General features: G+C 46.3%; 1 long non-coding RNA gene across 1 annotated transcript; it reads left to right on the top strand.

Moving 5' to 3' along the window:
- The first annotated feature begins 748 nt into the window (after positions 1–748).
- Positions 749–9,947, top strand: LOC309536510. The gene is made up of 2 exons (XR_014221544.1): positions 749–1,026; positions 9,474–9,947. It is a non-coding gene; the product is annotated as an uncharacterized lncRNA (long non-coding RNA).
- The last annotated feature ends 13,804 nt before the right edge of the window (positions 9,948–23,751 follow it).

Here is a 23,751-nt window from a genome sequence, read left to right as displayed (position 1 = left end):
CCGAAGGTTGCCATAGGTCCAGATTTTCACAGACATTTAAGTGATTTCCACCCAGACCCTTCTTTTGACTGCTCTATTCCAGCTTTGTCCAGGAAATTCTGGATGTATAATAATAATAATAATAATAATAATAATAATAATAATAATAATAATTTGTTATTTATACCCTGCCCATCTGGCTGGGTTTCCCCAGCCACTCTGGGCAGCTTCCAACAAAAGATTAAAAATACATTAAAACATCAGTCATTAAAAATATCCCTAAACAGGGCTGCCTTCAGATGGCAACCCTAATGTCCATTCCAGAGCACTGCAAAGAATAAATTCTAGGAATCATGGCCACTGTGTGCATGAAAAGAGAATAATCCAGGCATGACAATTGTGATTAACCCTGAATTGTTTTGTAGACAGATGAAAGAGGATACTAGGAGACATTTAATGAATAGGAAAATTAGTCAAAATCTTAATAAAGAAAGACTGTGAAATGGCAGGACATTATGATGAGGGCTGGTTCAGAATGTTGACATTGTGTTGCAACTATTAAGATTGTGACGTTGTGTTGCAACCATAAGATTGTGGTTAAGATTGTGACATTGTGTTGCAACTATTAAGATTGCTGAAATCCTTTGATGGGTGACTAGTAATCTGGAAGTGTATTTTAAAATATATTATTTTGGATGTGGCTCTCTGCAGCCACCTCCTGAATGTTGAGGCTGTCCCTACGCACATTTGTATTTCAGCAATCTTTTCACTCGGAGATTGCATCATTTTCTTTTGGGTTTCTGAGAGGGATACCTTCAGTCTAGGAACCCCTTTTTAAACTTCTCCAAAAGTTTGGGGTCAGGAGTGGGATGACTGGAACCCTGTGGAGTCTCAGGAACTGGACTGGATTGGGGAGACTGGGACTGGCAGATGTGCCTCAGGAACAACCAGAGTGGTAAGGGATCCAACGTTTTATAAAACCCTCACTCTTTGCCTGCCCTGCCCTCACCATCATTCAGCTCTAGCTTTTCAGAGGCTTGCATGAAGGTAAGAGCCTTAATTCCTATGTTATTTAATGCAGGCTTTAACTGCAAATTTACCGTATTTTTTGCTCTATAACACGCACCCGACCATAACACGCACGTAGTTTTTAGAGGAGGAAAATCCGTAGGCATGCCACCCGTAGGCATTCCCTCCATAACACGCACAGACATTTCCCCTGACTTTTTAGGAGGAAAAAAGTCAGTGTTATGGTGCAAAAAATACGGTATTTCATTTTGTTTGAAAAGGTATTTTCCAGCTGGTTTGTTGGTTTTGTTGAAGTAACGTTCCGGTTCCGGTCGCGGACGGAGAGGGAGCGCGGAGAGCTACGCGAAAAGCTCTTCGAGTAACTCGGGGATTCGGGGGTGTCGCAAGGGCACTGCGCCCCCCAGAAAAGTGGAAGCCCAGGGGGGGGTACCCCTGGGGGAAGGTTTCCCGGCAGCGCGGGAGCGGCGCTCCACTTCTGTGGCTTCCTGCATGGTGAGGAAGCACAGGGAGGGGCCGCGAGCGCAACTAGGGAGAACTCCGTCTCCGAGTCACGATGCCCCGAGCTCCCACCGAGAAAAGCGACGAACCTCCACAAGTCTAAAACGGAACCCCCATCGTGGATGGTCTTAAAACAACGCCAAAAGACAAGAAGCACAGATGGGTGAGTCCGGGTGGCAACAGATTTTTTATGTATGGACCCCACCCGAAGGAGAGCGAAAATGGCGCAGACTTTGAAATCGCCGGCAGTCAGGAAGGGAGGTAACTCATAACAGCCGAGCTGTATGCGCACAAAACGAAGAGAGATATTTCCGGCCAAACGAAGTGAAGTTTTTACATATAGACAGATTTAAAATTATTTTTATACACAGAATGGTTTAGAACGGTTGAGAACTGTTTGCCTGAGTTGCCTGAGTTGGATACTTACCTGTTTGGACTCTGGGGAGGACACAAGTTTGGACGTTCGTTTGGTTTACTACCTGAGACCACTATTTATTTTTTGGGGGCTCCCAGCAGTACTTTATCAAACACACGCAGTAATAAACGCCGCTGGGGAGACATTCTGGGAAGATAAGGAGAAAAGGGGAATATAAAGGAGGCAGAGATAAGAAACTATTACGGTTGCCTTTGTGGATACCTACCTCCGAGAGCAGATAAAGGTCTTCCCCCTATTAAGGACTTATGAGTTTCCTATGCGGTCAATCTTATTTTTGAGCGGTTCAGGCGGTTTATATTGATGACTGTGCATTGCTTATTTTGTATTGATTACCCCCTCTCTTTCTGCCCCCCCCACATTATCTGACCTTTGTTTTTCTTTATAGCTTTTAATAGCTATTGTCACGCCTTCCTCTCTGCCTCTCTTACCCAACCTGTAAACTTTATATTGTCAAGCCCCCCGTCTCCCCTTCCCCCCCCCTTATTAACAACAAGAGTTCACTGAACGTCTGAATAGCCCAATAAGTAGACTGATAATTATTATGATATTTGGATACTTTGTTATTTGTTATTGGACACTTTATTAAGCTCCCAATTGTAGAGAGAGAAAAGGATAGGATTGCGAATCACGATAGAGACTCCCCTGATGGACTGAGAGAGACTGGAGAGATTGGAAAGCTCCAACGTAGCCGGAGAGAGATTTTCAACGTAGTTGGAATCATCAATCAGGACAATCACTTTAAACTGTGGATCTGAACTGTTCTCCTCATTTAGATAAGACTCTGGAACATTACACCCACCTCAACCTCCCTTTAAGGTCACTCTAATCAAGGGCACCTGTGGTTTAACTGTAAAGGTGGATATATATGACATCTTAGATAGGCAAGAAGGGGAAGAGGACTGTGGGAGAGTGGCACCCCAGGACTACGTATTTGGCGTAGCCAGTGAAATTGCCCAGAAAGGTCGCACGGACCCACAGAGCGGGAGTAAGCAGATTGTGAGCCCTTAAGGGGAGAGAACTAGCTCTAAAAGATTACAGCGGATAACTAAACAGCACTACACTATTAAAAGAGCTTTCCTTAGTTCCCAAAAACTTATCAAGAATAAAACAGTCTTCGCTTGCTGGCAGGACAAGTAGGGAGCCCAGTGCAAAATCCCCTAGACCTATTTGTTTGGAATTTAGTGAATATTTTTCATCCCCCAATGAGCCTGCAAATTTCATCTAGAAGCAGTTATAACCATTTTAAAAAAATAATAAAAGTTGCCATAACAATGAGGAAGCATAAAACTTCTGTTAACTCCATTGGGATTCAGATTTATTCCTGAGCTAAATCAGACAGCTCCCTAATCAAATCAGTCCAAGACAAATCAGGTTGTTTTCCAGAGCACCAAACGGGTGTCGGAAATGAATATTGTCATCAGCACACCCTACCACTGACTATCATGTTCACTTCAAAACTCATCAGTTTGCTCCATCCAGTGCCAGTCCTACTCAGGGTTGACCCACTAAAGTTAACAGGCACAGCTAACTTGAGTCTGTTCATTCCAGTGGGTCTGCTCTGAGTAGGGCTTAGTTGGCTACAACCCAATATGTTTGGGAAGCACCTGCATAGGTAAAAATGGATATGTTATCATCCCAAGTTAAGGGTGTTAGAGTGTTGAGTTTGTGTATGAGGAAAGGTTGCAGCCTGAATAGCTCAGTTGGTTAGAGCGTGGTGCTGATAATGCCAAGGTTGCAAGTTCAGTCCCCCTATGTGGAAACTGTATATTGCTACATTGTAGGACATTGAACTAGAATTACTAGATTATTCTCCGGGTCCCTTCCAACTCTACAATTCTATGATTTGAGAGTGGCCATGTAGTTTGTTTCACAGAAGACAGCCCTCAGTTTGAAGGGCTATTAGAGGACAGGCTTCTATCTGAAGGGTTGATTTGTCCAAGTCTGTTTTAAACATACAGAACTTTAAGAAGGGAGAGGAGGGAGGCCTTGAAATTGTCCGTCAACAGGTGCGGTGCCAAAACTATGGGCGTTTAGCCAGGAATTTTGTGCAGGGCGAGGCCTCCAGAGGGCGCCAGTTAGAATTGTTTCACCAACTCTCCCAGTATCTTTGCTGAGCTTTACCTCTAAACCTTCTATTTTCATCACAGGGGAGGCAAATGTCAGTGACCCCTTCCCTGCCACAGGCCACACACCCACCCCGGCCAAACCACCATTCGTTTGGGTGCCGTTCCCCCTTGGCTTCGGCTTGCAGAGACAATCCTGCAGCTTGGCCTTCTAAAGATTAAAATTAAGGATAGGAAAGGAATGTGGGAAGGAGGAATAATCTTGCAGAGGAAATAGTATTTTCTCCCCCCACCCCCAGTCCTTTCCATGGCCTTGCATCACCTTTGACCTCAACAATTCCTTTCCTGCCAGGTTCCTGGCCAGAGCGAAGTGGCTTCTGTCACTCCTGAACACTGCATGAGCTACTGGGCCCAATCACTGTGCCTTTGGGTGAAGGGGAGTCCCAGGGCTGCAGGGATCTGCAAGGCAGGAAAGTGAGGAGGGGGATAGAGACGAGGGTGGGTGGTAGTGTTGGAAAATTCCATTCCACCTTAAGTTGCAGACGTTTGAAATTGTTACATGCACTACAGACTCAGGATCACTAGTCAGAAGTCTAGGGGTCTTGAGATGTTTGCAGATGCAAGTTTTGGAAGTGACACTACAGATGGCACAAGCACTTCCAGGGTGTGCTACATGTACAACCAGTGTCTGTTTGACTGGTTGTGCAAGAAGCAGACAATAGTGAGCCTGAGTTCTTGTGAAACTGAACTCAATGCACTGTCATATTCACTTATGGATTGTGAATGGTTGTTGCAACTGTTTCAGGACGTCAGGGTTAATGTGACATGTCCTATACAGGTTTATAAAGGCAACAGGTCCTGTTTGGCTTTGCTAGCTTCAGAGAGTTGCAAGCAAAGAACCAAGTACTTGCAGATAGTTACATCGTGCAAAGGAGTCTATTCAGACAGGACTCATTCAGGTGTCCTACATGCCAGGAAACGAAATTCCTGTTGTCTAAAGTTGTTAACAGGGAACAGGTATATGTACAACAGTTGAAGTTAGGTTGAAATACTGCATCACAGGTTACATGGAAAGGGGGAGGATGTTGGAAAATTCAATTCCACCACAACTTGCAGACGTGTGAGATTGTTACATGTCACATGTCTGTTTACATTCCAGCACAGTTTGCTGGAAACTTCCATTGTGTGTAGCTTTTGCTTTTGACTCTCTCTGAGGAGACAAGAGATGACATGTTTCCTTTGTCCTGATTTATACTCATAGAATCATAGAATCATAGAGTTGGAAGAGACCACAAGGGCCATCGAGTCCAACCCCCTGCCAAGCAGGAAACACCATCAGAGCACTCCTGACATATGGTTGTCAAGCCTCTGCTTAAAGACCTCCAAAGTAGGAGACTCCACCACACTCCTTGGCAGCAAATTCCACTGTCGAACAGCTCTTACTGTCAGGAAGTTCTTCCTAATGTTTAGGTGGAATCTTCTTTCTTGTAGTTTGGATCCATTGCTCCGTGTCTGCTTCTCTGGAGCAGCAGAAAACAACCTTTCTCCCTCCTCTATGTGACATCCTTTTATATATTTGAACATGGCTATCATATCACCCCTTAACCTCCTCTTCTCCAGGCTAAACATGCCCAGCTCCCTTAGCCTCATAAGGCATCGTTTCCAGGCCTTTGACCATTTTGGTTGCCCTCCTCTGGACACGTTCCAGTTTGTCAGTGTCCTTCTTGAACTGTGGTGCCCAGAACTGGACACAGTACTCCAGGTGAGGTCTGACCAGAGCAGAATACAGTGGCACTATTACTTCCCTTGATCTAGATGCTATACTCCTATTGATGCAGCCCAGAATTGCATTGGCTTTTTTAGCTGCCGCGTCACACTGTTGGCTCATGTCAAGTTTGTGGTCAACCAAGACTCCTAGATCCTTTTCACATGTGCTGCTCTCAAGCCGGGTGTCACCCATCTTGTATTTGTGCCTCTCATTTTTTTTTTTGCCCAAGTGCAAGTGTTTCTCCCTTCTAAAATTCATCTTGTTTGTTTTTGCCCAGTTCTCTAATCTGTCAAGGTCGTTTTGAAGTGTGATCCTGTCCTCTGGGGTGTTAGCCACCCCTCCCAGTTTGGTGTCATCTGCAAATTTGATCAGGATGCCCTGATCAATAAATCCGTAGCTTGTTAATATGTTTCCACAAGCCTCACACCACTTCTGTTTGCGCAGTATGCTCTGCTGATATAGTGTGCTCAGGCTTTGAAGTCTGAGTCGCTGATTTACGTCGCACCAGAGGTTGGGGGATTGTCACGGCTGGAAGGGCATGATCCAGCTGGGGGCTAGCCAGCTAGCATCTTGTCCCCCGAAGGATGCCGACAGGTAGATGCCTGGATTTTGACACCAGGCAGTGAATGAAGGAATAAATGGGGGACTAACTGATTGGGAGAGCTAATCAGGTGAGACCCTCCCCCAGTGCATCTCATAGGATGGGGACCTCCCACCACAACACCCACATCAGAGCTTCTACCTTTCCTCTGCCTGTGCTGTTTCCAGATGTAACAAGGAAATGTTACTTGGTTTAACTGTAAATATATATTTTTAAATGTCTAGAGGACACACACATGAAACCTAGGTTTTCTGCATATGTGGATAATGTTATGCTTCTCTGGTTATTCTCAGATCCCAGAAGATGGAAGCCTCTCGCCAGTGCAGGCAGGGTCATAGCCCAAATGCAGCAGAACCCCAGAACCAAACAAGGTCAAGCACAGAGAATCAGACTAGATCCAACCAGGATCCAGAAGCAACGTGCGAAAAGCATCAAGGGTGGGCCCCCTTAGCACTGTGGATTGAACTGGATGAATCTCAGGGTCCCCAGTGTGGGGAGAGCCAGTGTGGTGTAGTGGTTAGGAGCGGTGGACTCGTAATCTGGTGAACTGGGTTCGCTTCCCTGCTCCTCCACATGCAGCTGCTGGGTGACCTTGGGCTAGTCACACTTCTTTGAAGTCTCTCAGCCTCACTCACCTCACAGAGTATTTGTTGTGGGGGAGGAAGGGAAAAGGAGAATGTTAGCCACTTTTGAGACTCCTTTGGGTAGTGATAAAGCAGGATATCAAATCCAAACTCTTCTTCTTCTTCTTCTTCCCCTCCAACTCCACAATTCTACAATTCTTTGGCCTTGCCTGATCATCTGGGTCCTTGACCTGGGGAGATGACAGATGTCGGATCATCTCAGATTTCTTCAGTTGAGTGCCAGCTTTAACTCGGACCCATCTCTAGGTGGTTTAGTGGGAGTGGGGATGAAGAGAATATAAGGAAGAAATGATGATAGAGAAAAGTCCTAGCTTGGGGCTCTGGGTGCAGAGAGGAGGGAAGCTCAGTATGAGGCCTTGAAACTTCTTGTTATAGGTTATGTTGGATATATTGTTGTGTAATACAATGGTACCTCAGGTTACAGATGCTTCAGGTTACAGACTCCGCTAACCCAGAAATAGTATCTCGAGTTAAGAACTTTGCTTCAGGATGAGAACAGAAATTGTGTGGTGGCGGCATGGCGGCAGCAGGAGGCCCCATTAACTAAAGTGGTACTAAAGTGGTACCTCAGGTTAAGAACAGTTTCAGGTTAAGAACAGACCTCCAGAATGAATTAAGTTCTTAACCCGAGGTACCACTGTATATTTTTTTTAATAAAAAAATTCCTTCCAGTAGCACCTTAAAGACCAACTAAGTTAGTTCTTGGTATGAGCTTTCGTGTGCATGCACACTTCTTCAGATACACACAGATATTTTTAAAAAAACTTTGTATTCAAATAAAATACCTTTTATGCCCTCTATGAATAAATGTGTGTGTGTGTGTGTGTGTGTGTGTGTGTGCATGAGTCTTTGACCCAGGTGAAAAAAAAAAGCCTAGTTTCATCACTGGATAGTTCGCACCTGGAAAGGGGACTGAATAGGCCCATAACTCCCTTGGCAGACCGGAAGTCCAGTGCTGCGTTACGTTTTTGAATGATTAGATTTTCCCAGATGGGGAGAAAAAGTTTCAGAGGTGTGCTGAAAAAGTTGCGACCTACCCTTAAGGTCCAACTCTTTCTTTCTCTCCACTGGAGGTTTTTAAACAGAGGTTGAATGGCCATCTGTCAGGGATTCTTTAGCTGTGATCCCAGCTTTGCAGGGGGTTGAATTAAGTGATCCCTGGGATCCCTTCCCGCTCCATGATTCTATGATTCATTCACATCCTGCATATTTTGCTTGTCTGCCCTGCTTTTGTAGGAGCCTACAGCAGTACGAAGCTAAGATCTTTGTCCATTGCCACACCTAATTTGTTTGTTTGTTTTGCACCAGGCCCTCCCTGCCACCCTTGGCCTGTGCCCTCCTGAAAAGTTTCCTAATGGGGAATCTATGACCTGGGCTGAGAAAAAAGGATCCCCTACCCCTCGCGGGTGGCGCTGTGGTCTAAACCATAGAGCCCAGGGCTTGCCGATTAGAAGGTCGGCGGTTCAAATCCCCGTGTTGGGTGAGCTCCTGTTGTTCAGTCCCTGCCAGAAGTGGCTTAGTCATGCTGGCCACATGGCCCGGAAGCTGTACGCCAACTCCCTTGGCCATTAAAGCAAGATGAGCGCCGCAACCTCAGAGTCATCCAAGATGGTGGATCCACCTAATGGTTTGGGGTCCCTTTACCTTTGCCTCTTGCTTTAAGACATCAACTGGCCATCTCTCTGCAAACAGTTTAAGGGGCTATGGTTGGCTTGATCAGTCTTGTATGCACTGCAGCTGTCTCACATTTAGATGGCTATGAGAGATTATTGCGGCATATTGCCAAGGAATGTGGAGTGGTGGTTGTAGCTGTTAGGTAAGTGCCATTTCCATCTTGCCATTGCTCCCTGATTACGCTCTTAAAACCCAAGGCATTTCAACACCCGCTGCTGCACCTGCGTTGGGAATGCAATCTCCTAAAGGAGTCTCCCCTGCTCTCCTCAACAACAGGGGAAGTGTTCCAGAGAGATCTTTTGCCAGTCCCCCTAGAGACAAGGGAGACCAGAAACGCTCTTTTAATCAAACCTCTAAATTTGAAAAAGAGCTGTTAGAAAATAAGATTACGTTGGTTTCTAAAATGCATAAATTAATGCATACAAAAGATAAACAGGTTACATCAGCTATGATACACTGGGTGAGGGACTTCGGAAATAATATACAACTTACAGCATGGCAGAAGTTATGGAACTGAGACTTGAGGTTTACAGCATGTTATACTTTGAAAGAAAATTGTATGAAAATGATGTATTGTTGGTACTTAACTCTTAGTAAATTAGCTAAAATGTATAAAACAAGGTCACATACATGCTGGAAATGTAAGGAAAAAGAAGGTAACTTTTATCACATGTGGTGGACTTGTAAAGTAGTAAAAGAATTTTGGGAGATGACATATAATGAACTGGAAAAAATGTTTAAAATAACATTTCCTTTAAAAACCCCTAAACTTTCCTTCTAGGAATTCTGGGTGCCGAAATACCAATGGGTCAGAAAAGACCATTTATGTACACGACCACTGTGGCTCGGATGTTACTAGCGCAGAGATGGAAAGAAGACATACCAGAGAAGAATAGCAAATTAAACTGATGGCATATGCCAAAATGACAAAAATGACCAGAAGAATTAGAAAGCAGGAAGACCAAAATTTTAATAAGGAATAGGGAAAATATATTATTTACCTTAAAAATCACTGTAAACAATTGAAATTATTATTAGGATGGGAATGATGCTTTCAGTTTAATGTTGAACTTTGCTTGTAATGGAGATTTAACAGATTTGGATTAATAGAGAAGAAGCAGGAGGAAAAATGTTAACATAAGGACCCACAAAGGGGAGGAAGGAAGTTCAGGGGTATCTATGGAATTCTCCTTTTATTGGTTGTTTGATCATTGTTTGTAAATTTCAAAATTAATAAATCTTATCTAAAAAAAGAGATTCATTTCTAAATCAGCATATGCAAATGTTATAAGAATCACTGTCCTCTTTTCTCCTTTCCTCCCACCCATGGTGTTTATGGTGATCCCTGTTTGGCCCCTGAGCTGTCTATTCAGATGTCATTTTTTCAGATGCATTCAGATGTAATTCTCAACTGATTTCCCCCCTCCAGATTGATGCTGGAGTACCAGATCACATCCACGTCTTTTTGAAGTGATGGTGATGCATTAGAATTTCTTCGTTGTTCTCCCCATCCCACTCACTTTTCATCCCACTGTTGCTCAGTTTTGTTGTTGTTGTGGTTGCTAACTTTTGGATTCTGCAGCATGGAAGGCCACTTTCCCAACACACCATCTTTGTTGCATCCACAACAACTGCATTCTATAACATGTATTGCTGAACACATGACGTATAGATATACAATGACCATGATACAAGCCAGAGTTTATTAAAGGTTTCATTTCAATTAAGCTCTCTTTACTGATTCGTATCGGTGTGGAGGTTGAGAGAAGCAGCAATTATGTACACTTGAGAAATTCGCTTCCTATATGACACATTTGGGGAAAGTCTAAACAATTCAAAAGACAGGTACATCCATACCTCTTGTTATGTCCGGTTCAGGTTACGTCTTTTCAGGTTGCGTCCCGCGGAAGTACCGGAAAGGGTTACTTCTGGGTTTCGCCACTCCCGCATGCGCAGACACACAAAATGACACCATACGCATGCACAGAAGCATCAGATTGTGACCCACGCACGCACAGACACGGGTTGTGTTCCTTTCAGGTTGTGAATGGGGCTCCGGAATGGATCCTGTTCACAACCAGAGGGACCACTGTATTTGAATTCTGGACAATGATTTGTTAAGAAACAACCAAAATACTCCAATATTCCATTCCAGCTTCACTGCAGATTTGTTTACTAAATCTTTGGGACAATCAACTGAAAGGTTTCAGTTCTCAGGAATTCTTGATGTGGGTGCTGATGAGTGCCAGAACTTCAATTGACCCCAAATGGAAAACTTACAGGAATTGCAACTTTCGCTCTTGGTTAAAAATATGTGGCGTTTCGCACTAGTTGAAAAATAACACATAAACTACATGTTGACCAAGGCTTGGAAAATCTCAAAAAATTCTAGGCTGCTTGGTCAGATTTTATCACACACACAACAAATGCAGACACACTGGACTCCTTCTCAACATGAATCTTGGCTTTCCTGGTGGTCTTAAGTTCTCTACCTGCCTGATTTAAGTCTTTTCCAGATATTGAAACACAAAACCTCATTCTCTTCTCTATCTACTCAATGAAAGCAGAATATTGCTGAAATTTTTGCACGGCAAAAAAATTGTTTGTAAATTTATAACCTTTAATAAGTTTACAAATGTACTGAGTTAATGAAGACATACACAAACAGCATTCATTGGGGAATCATAGCTACGTCATAGCGTTATCCTGTATACAAACTCAGAACAGTTTCTTCCGAGCTCATTTGGATGCAAACTTAACAATTAAAATCATTAAGCCACATGTTATCATTTTCAGTGCAGAGAGTGCTTATATAAGACAACCATTGGGGACATTGTTGACTGTAGATCATTCTTTATCCTTTTTTGTCTAGACAACAATCTTTTGCCAGTACAGCTTGTAACCATTAAACACAGGAACAATCTGAACATTGTTTCCACATTTGCAAATTTTCTCCTGGAATATTATTTGATACATATCTTGTGGGGCTGAAATTTTATTTTTCAGGTTGAGCTTGCTTGGTGTACAAGTGGAACTGCAAGAGTTCATCAGCCAGAACAAGGTCAACACCATTTGAATACTCTTGCATCAACATCTCGATGCCATTGTGAACCTGTTCCTTGGTTGTTGCAGGTTTATCAAAAATAAAAAAACTGTCAGCCGCACTCCTTTACACTGTTGCTCTTCTGTCTAGGTTGGCTTCCAGAACTACCATGACAGGGATAAATGAATTTATCCTAAAATTGTCTCTTGCAGAAAATTTGTCTAAGGCTTCAGGTGCTGTCCAATGATTGGTGGGTGTTGTGTGTTGTTGTTGTTTTGTACTCCCTTCCTTCTTTTGATAATCTTCTTTTGTACTCTGCATCTGATAAGAGTTTGCATCTGATAAGATAGTCTTCTTTTGTACTCTGCATCTGATAAGAGTAAATTTTGCTTGCTGTTCAATTTCATCTCAAATCCTGTTCTCAAAATGGAACTGCCTTTTGGTCTTGCAAATATTTCATGATGTCTTCTTTCTAACTATATCATTTTTTTTATGCTCATGAGAGAGGCATTGTATGTGGTTCATGGCGGCTTACTCTGCCAGATCGGAGCCCCATTTTCCATAAAACACTGAACAGTTGACTTTGCTTGAAATGCATTGAAAGTGACACGTTTCCTTTATAAAATGATAAGAATAAGTATAATTCTATTATTTATTCCCCAATATGCTTTGTTTGACCTCACCAAGACAAACACCCCAGGTATCTGTGCTTTGGGTTGTCCCTTTTAAAAATAAAATTAAATGGGGGGGTTATTGGGTTGTTTTTGTTTTGATCCTGGATTTTTTGTTTTTATATTTGTGATACAAAGCTCATTGTTGCGTAGAAGCAGCTGTATAGTGGCATGCCACTCGTGGCTTTGTGTCGGAGGCTGTGGACAACTTAGGGTTGTCTGCCAAAAGTGGGAGTTCCTGCACCTCTTTTTCTAGAAAAAGAGCTCTGGCAATTAGTAATTACCAAGCAAACAAATGATGATGAGGATGATGATTGTCAAGGGATGGTTAGCTGCTTGTGCTTAAAATTGTGCCCCTTCAGAGTTTGTGCGACCCCACAAACCTCTGTGTGTGACAGAGCTCCTCAGACATGTCTGCTCTAGTCACTAGTAGAGTCTGACAGTGGCTGTCTGCGGAAGCGCTTCCAGCAAAGAAGTTCCTTAACGGAAACACGTCTCCTGGACTCACGACGTGGCAGCTTCCGGCGCAGCATGGGTCTCCCTGCAGTTGCTTCTGACACCTCCCCGCTATTTTCGCTCGAAGTGTCTCTCACCCCTTTCTCTCCCCTGCTGCTTCCTGCCTGGGCTGCTGCGTCTCTCTCAGCATTACTGAGATCCTCCTCCAGAGACCCCGCGCTCCCCCTGCTGGTCCCTGCTTTGGCTGTTGACTCTCTCCCAGTCTCTGGGAGCCTTACCACTTCCCTTTCCTCCGATGTCAGTTCCCTGACATCCACCTCCCCTCCAGGGCCCCCCTCTCCCCCGCCCCTACTTTCTCCTCTGGGCGGTGAGGAGCTGAAACCCCTAAAAGAATCCTCTTCATCTTCAGACGTCTCGAACAATTCCCTCCATCGGTCTTCGTTCCGACTCGCTGAATCCTCCTCCACCTCGGAATCAGCGAACCCCTCCAACTCTTCTTCGTCGTCGGTGGTGGCGAAGTATTCCCTCCGGAACCTCGCCACTGGCTGGGGTTTTCTAGGGAATCTCTGATGAAAAGTTTCAATCAAAACCTCGTCATCTACCTCCTCTGCCCTGACCCAGGTGTTTTCCGACTCCGGCTCCCCTTCCCACATTACCAAATACTCTACTTGCTCTCCCCTCCACCTGGAATCGAGAATCTCCGCTACATGGTAGCTGTGTTCTTTTTCTTCCATAGCTGGTCCCCTATTGACCCTCCCCTCTCTGTCCCCTATATACGGTGACAGCAATGATCTGTGGAACACTGGGTGCAACTTCATGTGGTTCGGTAACCGGAGTCTGAAAGCCACTGGGTTGACCTGTTGCGTGACTTCAAATGGGCCCAGTCTTTTGGGTCTTAACTTCTTACAACCTCCTTTAAATGGTAACCCTTGGGTGGACAGCCACACCTGGTCCCCCACCCTAATGCTTTCCCCTTCCCTTCTGGTTTTGTCTGCCTGCCTCTTATATTCCTCCTTCGCCCTGTTTAAATTAAGTTGGAGCTGGCGATGGATCGCTTCCATTTCTTCAACGAACTGTTCTGCGGCAGGAACGCTCCAGTTCTCTCCCTCCCCCCCTGGGAAGGCTCGGGGATGACACCCGTGATTGGCCAAAAAAGGGCTCATCCCCGTGGACACGTTCTCTGCATTGTTATAGGCAAATTCTGCCAACGCCAGCTTCTCCACCCAATCATTCTCTCTGTCATTCACATAACACCTCAAATATTGCTGGAGGACACCATTAGTTCTTTCCGCCTGCCCATTGGTTTCTGGATGACGGGCAGTGGAAAAATTTACCTCTACATGCAATAAGCTCATGAGCTTCCTCCAGAACCTGGAAGTAAATTGTTTCCCTCGGTCCGAAACCACCCTCAAGGGGGCACCATGCAACCTAAACACATTTTCCACAAACAATTTAGCGGTTTCTTCTGCTGTGACCGCATGTGAGCAGGCTATAAAGTGGGCCATCTTGGTTAACAGGTCTACCACAACCATAATGGCTGTCTTCCCTTTGGACCTAGGCAGATCAGTCATGAAATCTATTGCCACTGCCTCCCATGGTCTTTCCGGCGTGGGTAGTGGTTCTAATAAACCTGCCGGTGCCCGCCTCTCCCCCTTGGCTCGTTGACATCGGTCACACCCTCTCACATATTCACGCACATCTTCCCTGACCTTGGGCCACCAGAATTCCCTGGTAACCAGCCACATGGTTTTGTGTTGCCCAAAATGCCCTGCTGTGGGGCTATCGTGCAGTTGCTTGAGTACCTTTTCCCTCAATTCCCCTTCAGGTATGTATAACGCTCCCTTGTAGTACAACGCCCCGTTTCTCTCCTCAAAACCCCCGGGTTTGTCTCCCTCCCTCCTGAGACCCCTGAGTTTGTCCTGGGCATATTCATCCTGCACCGTTCCCTCTACCAGTTCCCTTTGCCCCACCAAAGCCGCCCCACACACCCAGCGGTCCTCGGGAATAACATGGGTCTCTTCGGGTGCACCCTCTCCCTCCAAATATTCAGGTTTGCGTGAGAGAGCGTCCGCCCTAACGTTCTCCGGGCCTGGTACGTAACAAATCTCAAAGTTAAATTTGGAGAACTCCTGGGCCCATCTCAACTGCCTTTGGTTGAGCACTCGCGCAGTTCTCCAATACTCTAGATTCTTATGGTCCGTGCACACTTGCACCTTCTGTTGTGCACCAATTAGTAGATGCCTCCATCTCCGGAAGGCCTCATAAATCGCAAGAAGTTCCCGGTCGTGCACCGTGTAGTTTCTCTCAGATTTGTTCAGCTTTCGCGAAAAGAAGGCACACGGTCGCCACTCTGACCCCTCCTTCCCCGGCTGCAGAAGAAGCACCGCCCCTATGGCTCTGTCCGAAGCGTCTGTTTCGACCCTCAGCTTTTTTTGTAAATCCACATGTAGAAGTTGTTCGTCAGAGGCGAAGGCCCTTTTCAGTTCCTCAAACGCTCGCTCCGCCTCCCCCGTCCAAACAAACTTCTTTTTGCTGCTGAGACAGTCCGTGATGGGCGCCGTCAGGTGGGCGAAGTTTCGGATGAACTTACGATAAAAGTTTCCAAACCCTAGGAACCTCTGCACATCCTTCTTGGTCTTGGGTGTTTTCCATTCCAGCACCGCTTGAACCTTGCCGGGGTCCATGGCCAACCCCTTGTCTGACAAGCGGTACCCCAGGAATTCCACCTCCTTGGTATGAAACTGACACTTTTCCAGTTTCACCCACAGTCTGTTGGCTTGCAGCCTGCTCAACACTTCTCTGACGTCTCTCACATGTTGCTCCTCATTCTCCGAATACACCAACACGTCATCTAAGAAGGCCACGCAATTCTTGTAGAGCAAAGGCCCCAGTACATGGTTCATAAAGGCTTGAAAACACGCGGAGCCTGTTTGTAATCCAAAAGGCATAACGAGGTATTCAAATGCCCCCAAAGGGGTGAACATGGTGGTCTTCCATTCATCCCCTTTCCTTATACGTATCAGGTTGTACGCCCCCCTTAGGTCCAGCTTTGTAAAAATCTTTCCTTTTCGCACCCTGGTCAAAATATCATCAATCCTGGGCATAGGAAAAGCCGCCGGCTCTGTCACTGCATTTAGGGCCCGAAAGTCACATACCAGCCTCGGCTTGTCCGTGTTTTTTTTATCCACAAAAAACACTGGGCTACCCCCCGCTGCCTTGGACTCTCTGATGAAGCCTCTCTTCAGGTTCTTGTCAATGAACGCTCGCAACTCCTGCATCTCCCTGTCTGACATGGCATACAACTTGCCTACAGGAAGCTGTGCTCCAGGGAGTAAATTGATCTGGCAATCAAAGGGCCTATGCGGGGGTAGTTGGTCCGCTTCCTTCTCGCTGAACACGTCGCTGAGATCAGCATACTGTGGTGGCACCTTCCCCTTCTCCATCACTTCCGTCCCTGCTAGGGTGGCTTGGGCCCCTGCTGACCCCTTTTCCGCCCTGCAGTGTTCTAAGCAGTGTGCGGAACCGAAGGAAACCACTCTTTGATGCCAGCCCACCAGCGGATCATGTAGGGCTAGCCAGCTCATTCCCAAAATAAGGGGAGCGCCTCCCAAGGTGGCCACATTAAACGCTATCAGTTCTGTGTGCCTTGCCACCCTCATTATCATTGGGACGGTCTGCAAGCTGACGCCTCCTCCCAACAGTTCCCTGCCATCAATCGTGGTCACCTGCAGGGGGTTGCTTAAAGGGATAGTCTGTATCTGGTGTTCAGCAGCAAACTCCTTGCTCATGAAATTGCAGGAGCTGCCTGAGTCCAACAGCGCCTTTATTTTTAGGGGGTGTCCATTTTGCAGCTCTAGCGACACTTCAATCACTAGAGCAGGTCGAGGAGCTTCTGGCACTGGCACTTGGGGAAGGGGCACTTTCACTGCTCTTTGGCCTGGCTGCAGTGCCCTGCTGGCAACCAGGCGTTGGCTTTTACCTGCTCCGTTTCTCCCTGCTCTTCCCCCTCAACAGCTCCCACCATCCCTTGCCATTCCTTCCTCTGGGGGCAGACTCTGGCAAAGTGGCCTGGCTGTTGGCAGAGATAGCATTTCCGGGCTCCCTTTCCCTCCTTCTTCGCCCCCTCACTGGGCTTTGAAACTGCGCGCGTGCGGGCTGTTCCGATTTCCATCGGCTCTGCCGGCGGGAAAGCTGGCTCAGGAATGTCTGGAATGCGTAACTCCTTCCAACGTTCCCCTCTCCCTTCCCGCCTCTCCAAGGCTCTTGCCTCCTGGCGCGCTCCAATGGTCAGCGCAGATTTGGTCAGCTGATCCATAGACCCCGCCCTGGGGCTCCTGGCCAGCTCGTCTTTCACAGCTGAAGAAAGACCTTCTTCAAATAGCATCTGAATGGGTGCCGCCGATAAATCCCACCCCAATCTGTGAATCAGCATGGTAAATTCAGTCCAGTACTCACGGACAGATCTGCTTCCCTGCTTGCAAGCCATTAGCTGTCTGCGTACCAACCCTTCCTCAATATCGCTGGAAAACATGATATCCATTGCACGAAAGAATTTCATAGTGTCCTTTAGGATATCGTTGTGCGTTGCCATCAGGGGTCGAACCCAGTCCCGCGCCCCCTTCTCAAGATGCCCAATTACGAACGCAACTCGCGATTCCTCATCAGGGAACTCATCAAACTGCACATTCAGAGCATATTGCATCTCAGTCCTAAAGGCATGGTAATCCTTGGGGTCCCCCCCAAACTTCTGCACCAATCCTGGTACCTTTCTGGGGAACTGAGTGGTTCTCCCCTTTTTGTCAGCATCCTGAGCCCTTCTCTCCTCGAGCCTCGCCGTCTGCAGCGCAAGTTGGACCTCCAGAGCTTGATACCTTTCTTCCAAGCTTGGACCAGCTCCAACCCCTGCGTCTCCGGTTCCGACTGGGTTGCTCATGATGCTTTCTCCTGCACAGGCAGCGTACAGAGACTGTCAGACTGCTGTCAAGGGATGGTTAGCTGCTTGTGCTTAAAATTGTGCCCCTTCAGAGTTTGTGCGACCCCACAAACCTCTGTGTGTGACAGAGCTCCTCAGACATGTCTGCTCTAGTCACTAGTAGAGTCTGACAGTGGCTGTCTGCGGAAGCGCTTCCAGCAAAGAAGTTCCTTAACGGAAACACGTCTCCTGGACTCACGACGTGGCAGCTTCCGGCGCAGCATGGGTCTCCCTGCAGTTGCTTCTGACACCTCCCCGCTATTTTCGCTCGAAGTGTCTCTCACCCCTTTCTCTCCCCTGCTGCTTCCTGCCTGGGCTGCTGCGTCTCTCTCAGCATTACTGAGATCCTCCTCCAGAGACCCCGCGCTCCCCCTGCTGGTCCCTGCTTTGGCTGTTGACTCTCTCCCAGTCTCTGGGAGCCTTACCACTTCCCTTTCCTCCGATGTCAGTTCCCTGACAATGATGAAGATAATGATGATAATTGATTTGTACCTCGTGGCAATTAGTAATTACCAAGCAAACCAATGATGATGATGATGAAGATGATGATGATAATTGATTTGTACCTCACCCATCTATGGGGTGGCCCCAGCCACTCTGGGCAGCTTCCAGCAAATATAAAAGCATTATAAACACCGAACATTAAAAAATACCTGAAGGGCTGCCTTTCGATGTCTTTGTTTGACATCTGATGGGAGGGCATTCCACAGGGCGGGCACCACTACCGAGAAGGCCCTCTGCCTAGTTCCCTGTAATCTCACAGTGAGGGAACCGCTAGAAGGCCCTCGGAGCTGGACCTCAGTGTCCGGACTAAATAACAAGGGTAGAGCCACTCCTTCAGGTATACAGGCCTGAGGCCGTTTAGGCCTTTAAAGGTCAGCACATCTATGAGCTGAGGGAGTGAGTTCCATGGTTTAACTTCTCATGGAATTCTACTCACTATTGATCCAGAGTAGATTCCAATGTATAGTTAGCAGTTGTTGTTGTTGTTGTTTAGTTGTTTACTCATGTCCGACTCTTCGTGACCCCATGGACCAGAGCACACCAGGCACTTGTGTCTTCCACTGCCGCCCGCAGTTTGGTCAAACTCATGCTGGTAGTTTCGAGAACACTATCCAACCATCTCGTCCTCTGTCGTCCCCTTCTCCTTGTGCCCTCCATCTTTCCCAGCATCAGGGTCTTTTCCAGGGAGTCTTCTCTTCTCATGAGGTGGCCAAAGTATTGGAGCCTCAGCTTCAGGATCTGTCCTTCCAGTGAGCACTCAGGGCTGATTTCCTTAAGAATGGATAGGTTTGTTCTTCTTGCAGTCCATGGGACTCTCAAGAGTCTCCTCCAGCACCATAATTAAAAAGCATCAATTCTTCAGCGATCAGCCTTCTTTATGGTCCAGCTCTCACTTCCATACATCACTACTGGGAAAATCATAGCTTTTACTATACGGACCTTTGTTGGCAAGGTGATGTCTCTACTTTTTAAGATGCTGTCTAGGTTTGTCATTGCTTTTCTCCCAAAAAGCAGGCGTCTTTTAATTTCGTGGCTGCTGTCACCATATGCAGTGTTCATGGAGCCCAAGAAAGTAAATTCTCTCACTGCCTCCATTTCTTCCCCTTCTATTTGTCAGGAGGTGATGGGACCAGTGGCCATGATCTTCGTTTTTTTGATGTTGAGCTTCAGACCATATTTTGCGCTCTCCTCTTTCACCCTCATTAAAAGGTTCTTTAATTCCTCCTCACTTTCTGCCATCAAGGTTGTGTCATCTGCATATCTGAGGTTGTTGATATTTCTTCTGGCAATCTTAATTCTGGCATGGGATTCATCCAGCCCAGCCTTTCGCATGATGAATTCTGCATATAAGTTAAATAAGCAGGGAAACAATATACAGCCTTGTCGTACTCCTTTCCCAATTTTGAACCAATCAGTTGTTCCGTATCCAGTTCTAACTGTAGCTTCTTGTCCCACATAGAGATTTCTCAGGAGACAGATGAGGTGATCAGGCACTCCCATTTCTTAAAGAACTTGCCATAGTTTGCTGTGGTTGACACAGTCAAAGGCTTTTGCATAGTCAATGAAGCAGAAGTAGATGTCTTTCTGGAACTCTCTAGCTTTCTCCATAATCCAGTGCATGCTTGCAATTTGGTCTCTGGTTCCTCTGCCTCTTCTAAATCCAGCTTGCACTTCTGGGAGTTCTCGGTCCACATACTGATGAGCCTTCCTTGTAGAATTTTAAGCATAACCTGGTTAGCGTGTGAAATGAGTGCAATTGTGCAGTAGTTGGAGCATTCTTTGGCATTGCCCTTCTTTGGGATTGGGATGTAAACTGGCCTTCTCCAATCCTCTGGCCACTGCTGAGTTTTCCAAACTTGCTGGCATATTGAGTGTAGCACCTTAACAGCATCATCTTTTAAAATTTTAAATAGTTCAGCTGGAATACCATCACTTCCACTGGCCTTGTTATTTGCAGTGCTTTCTAAGGCAGAGTAACAACCTAAACATGTTGCAGGATTCCCAAACTATAGACCAGAGGCAATTGTGTTTCATCCAGCAGAGCTTTACTGCCACTGAAGGCAAATGAGCATAATGGTCACAAATCCAATACATTCAGGTTTGGCACTGTCCATAAGAAATCCAGTTGCAGCAGACTTTACGTAAACTGTGAGCTCCTAGCTATAACAACCACAAATTAATTGCAGAGCTATCTTGAGTGCCAAGATGGTGTAAGCACAGCTTCCGGAACAGTTCACTTTTGGTGCAGCACACATTTCAACCGCCCGGCCTTCAACCACGAAGAGTTGAAATCACAGATGTTAAACGTGTGTAAGTTGCGCACTACCTGTACTTTATCAACGTTGTCCACCATTGCTACTGAAGGCCACCTTCTGGATTGAACTCCATGAAGGTAGAGTGCCAACGACAGAGGTGAAAGATCTCATGGGGTTTAGAGAGGAGGGGACCGGGGACTAAGGAAAAGCAAAGTGGTGCAATGGGTCAGTGCGTCTGATGGTTAACCAGAAGTTTGGTGGTTTGAGCCCAACCAGGGACAGCTGTGGACAGTATTCCTGCATTGCAGGGGGTTGACCCTTGAGGTTCCTTCCAACTCTATGTCTATGATTCTATGAAAATATCAGCAAAGTGCTCTACAATGAATGACCCGATGCCCGCATACACTCCTGCTATTTTTCTAACTTGACCATAAGGTGTTGGGGAGGAGATATGGGAGAAAGGGGACAGGAACGGGTTGCATTCTTATCCCCTTATGTTCTCTAGGGTAATTGTTGATCACCCTAATACGCTGCTGATGGATAACAACAGAGTGCCTGAACAATGCCTTTCAGAACATTGTAATTGGAGTGCTGTTTTGTATCATGCAGACTGATGAAGCGTGTAGCGAAACCTGTAATATATCCGGAGAACAGGTCTCCTTTTGCCCACTTGGCTTATTCTCACCAGGGTGGTGGCTTTGATTTGCCTTCCCGTGATTGATCCATGCACACGGCTTTGTGTTTCCAACTCAAGACCCATTGAAGAACATCTCATCCAGTTCAATCTTTGAAAAACAGCTTTGAAAAACTTTTTCATATTCTCCAGTGTGCTACCCTTGCTGTTGTGGCTGCACGTGGTTGCCGTTTTGTGACTGGACTTACGCTACTTGTTGAACGGTTCATTTATCCAGTCTGTATAACGTTTACTGCACATGTAACTTGTTAAGATAGAGTTGTACATTTATCCACTCCATGTTTACAGTATCTCCAGGCTTTGTCTTGCACATGGCACCTTAGGATGTTTGTTGTTTGAATGGTTATAAGTCTATCTCTAGTCTAGCTATTATTCTAGTAAATTTGGTTTTATACTTATAAGCCAGTTTGTGGTGGTGGTGTTTTGTTGTATTTCAGAACGATCTGCCTTTGAGAAGGGTACAAAATTTTGATCGCTACTAACCGCTGAGGTCATCAGGGTCAACTAGGAGTATCTGTTCTGTATTATACTGATTATGTCTTGTACGTGTCAGGTCAAAGCATAAGAGTGCTGGTGGAAGAATGAATGAGATTCAGATCTGGGATTGGGAGGTTCTGGATAGATGCTCTGATAGTGAAGATTCCTTATGCCTAGGTCACACTTGCTAGTTTACAACAGTGGAGGAAGTATTATTCTCCTTTGCCCAGGGCTAATATCCCAACTCTGCAACCAAGCCACAATGATGCCCAGGGAAATTTCTATAATGACCACATGTTAGTCATGCCCATTAATTTTTATAAACACCTTAGACAGGCCAGCTAAACTAGGTGACAGGCCAGCTAAACCAAACCCTCGGTGAATTAGGGACTTCACCTGCATGAGAAGACAGGCTCCAGCGGATTGAGTAAACAATACCAATAGTGGGCCCAATGGTCAAGGAGCTGGTTTCTGCATGTGCTGTTGAAGGAAGTGAGAGGCAGGTGGGGCACATCAATCTAGGACGCTAACCCATCTAGTAGAAGGAAAACTCTGGGACTAAACCTAAGCTGCCTTTCAGGAAATCTTTGGGAGAAGAAAAGACTAAGGAGTAAACCCTACACAAATTCTGAGTGGAGTCCCTAAGATGGTCATATGTCACCTTTTACACCTCCTTCCAGCAACTTAGAATCAGCTTGTTAAAATCAAGGTATCATTCATTATCAGAGTTTACAGCCAAGAGATTATTTATGGGAGGGAAAGCAGCGCCAGGAAGTTCCTGAGTGCAATGATATCAGGAAGTTCTATTTACCAGAAGCCTCACGTGTGCAAACTCTGTGTAATTCAACTGGGTTTTGCAAGAGTTGCTCCTTATGGCTATCAACTTGTGATTAAAGTATCAGATGTGACCATGGTCATTAAGCATAGGTAAGGAAACAGTAATTAACTATGAAACATATACGTGGGGAAGCTGTGATGACACATCTTGTTTTATTGATTTATAACCTACCGTATTTTTCGCTCTATTAGACGCACCGGACCATAAGACACACCTAGTTTTTAGGGGAGGATAACAAGAAATAAGAAAGCAACGCAAAGCCTCATGAGTGAAGAGAGAGCGCTCCTCCCTCTCCGCTCAGGAGGCTTTGCGGTGCTATCCCTGAAGCCAGGAGAGCAAGCGGGATCGGTTCACACCCATCCCTCTTGCCCTCCTGGCTTCAGCGAAAGCAAGCCTCCTGACTCCCCCCCCCACCTCCCACAAGAGCCGCATGCTCTGTCCCTTCCCCCACCTCCCGCAAAAGCCAGTGATAGCCGCACAAAGCCTCTGCGGGGTAGCGGGATGAAGGCTCCCCGCTGCCCTGTGGAGGCTTCACGCCGCTAAGGCAGAAGTTAGAACAACTAGAGGGAGCACTGCGCAGCACTCCCTCTAGCTGTTCTGGCTTCTGGGGTAGCCCACAAAGCCTCCGCAGGGCAGTGGGGAGCTTTCATCCCACTGCCCTGCAGAGGCTTTGCGGGCTACCCCAGAGCTGCTCAGGAGTGCAGGGCATCTGCGCACAGCCTGACCGCTGCTCCCAGGGCTCGAGGGGGAAGCCCGGGTTTCCCCCGCCAGCCCCAAAGAGCAGCTCAGGAGCATGCCGCACTCTGGCAATTTAGCTCCAGGGACCACACATTCGCTCCATAAGATGCACAGACATTTCCCCTTAGTTTTTGAGTGCGTCTTATAGAGCGAAAAATACGGTACTTTTCTTCCAAGGTTCTTACCCTTCCCATTTTCATTCTCACAACAGTACTGTGAGGTATGAAAAGTTGGAAGGGACCCTAAAGGACCATCTAGTCCATCCCCCTGGCAATGCTGGGATCTCAACTAATGCATCCCTGACAGGAGGCCATCCAACCTCTGCTTAAGAAAACCTCCAAGGAAGGAGATCCCATCACCTTCCGAGGGAATCTGTTAAAAGCTCTTACCTTGGAGGATGGATGGCGGCTA

This window comes from Podarcis vaucheri (genome assembly GCF_965113315.1).
Source record: "Podarcis vaucheri genome assembly, chromosome: 7".
Taxonomy (NCBI): Eukaryota; Metazoa; Chordata; class Lepidosauria; order Squamata; family Lacertidae; genus Podarcis; species Podarcis vaucheri.
This window is presented reverse-complemented; position numbering and strand designations above follow the sequence as displayed.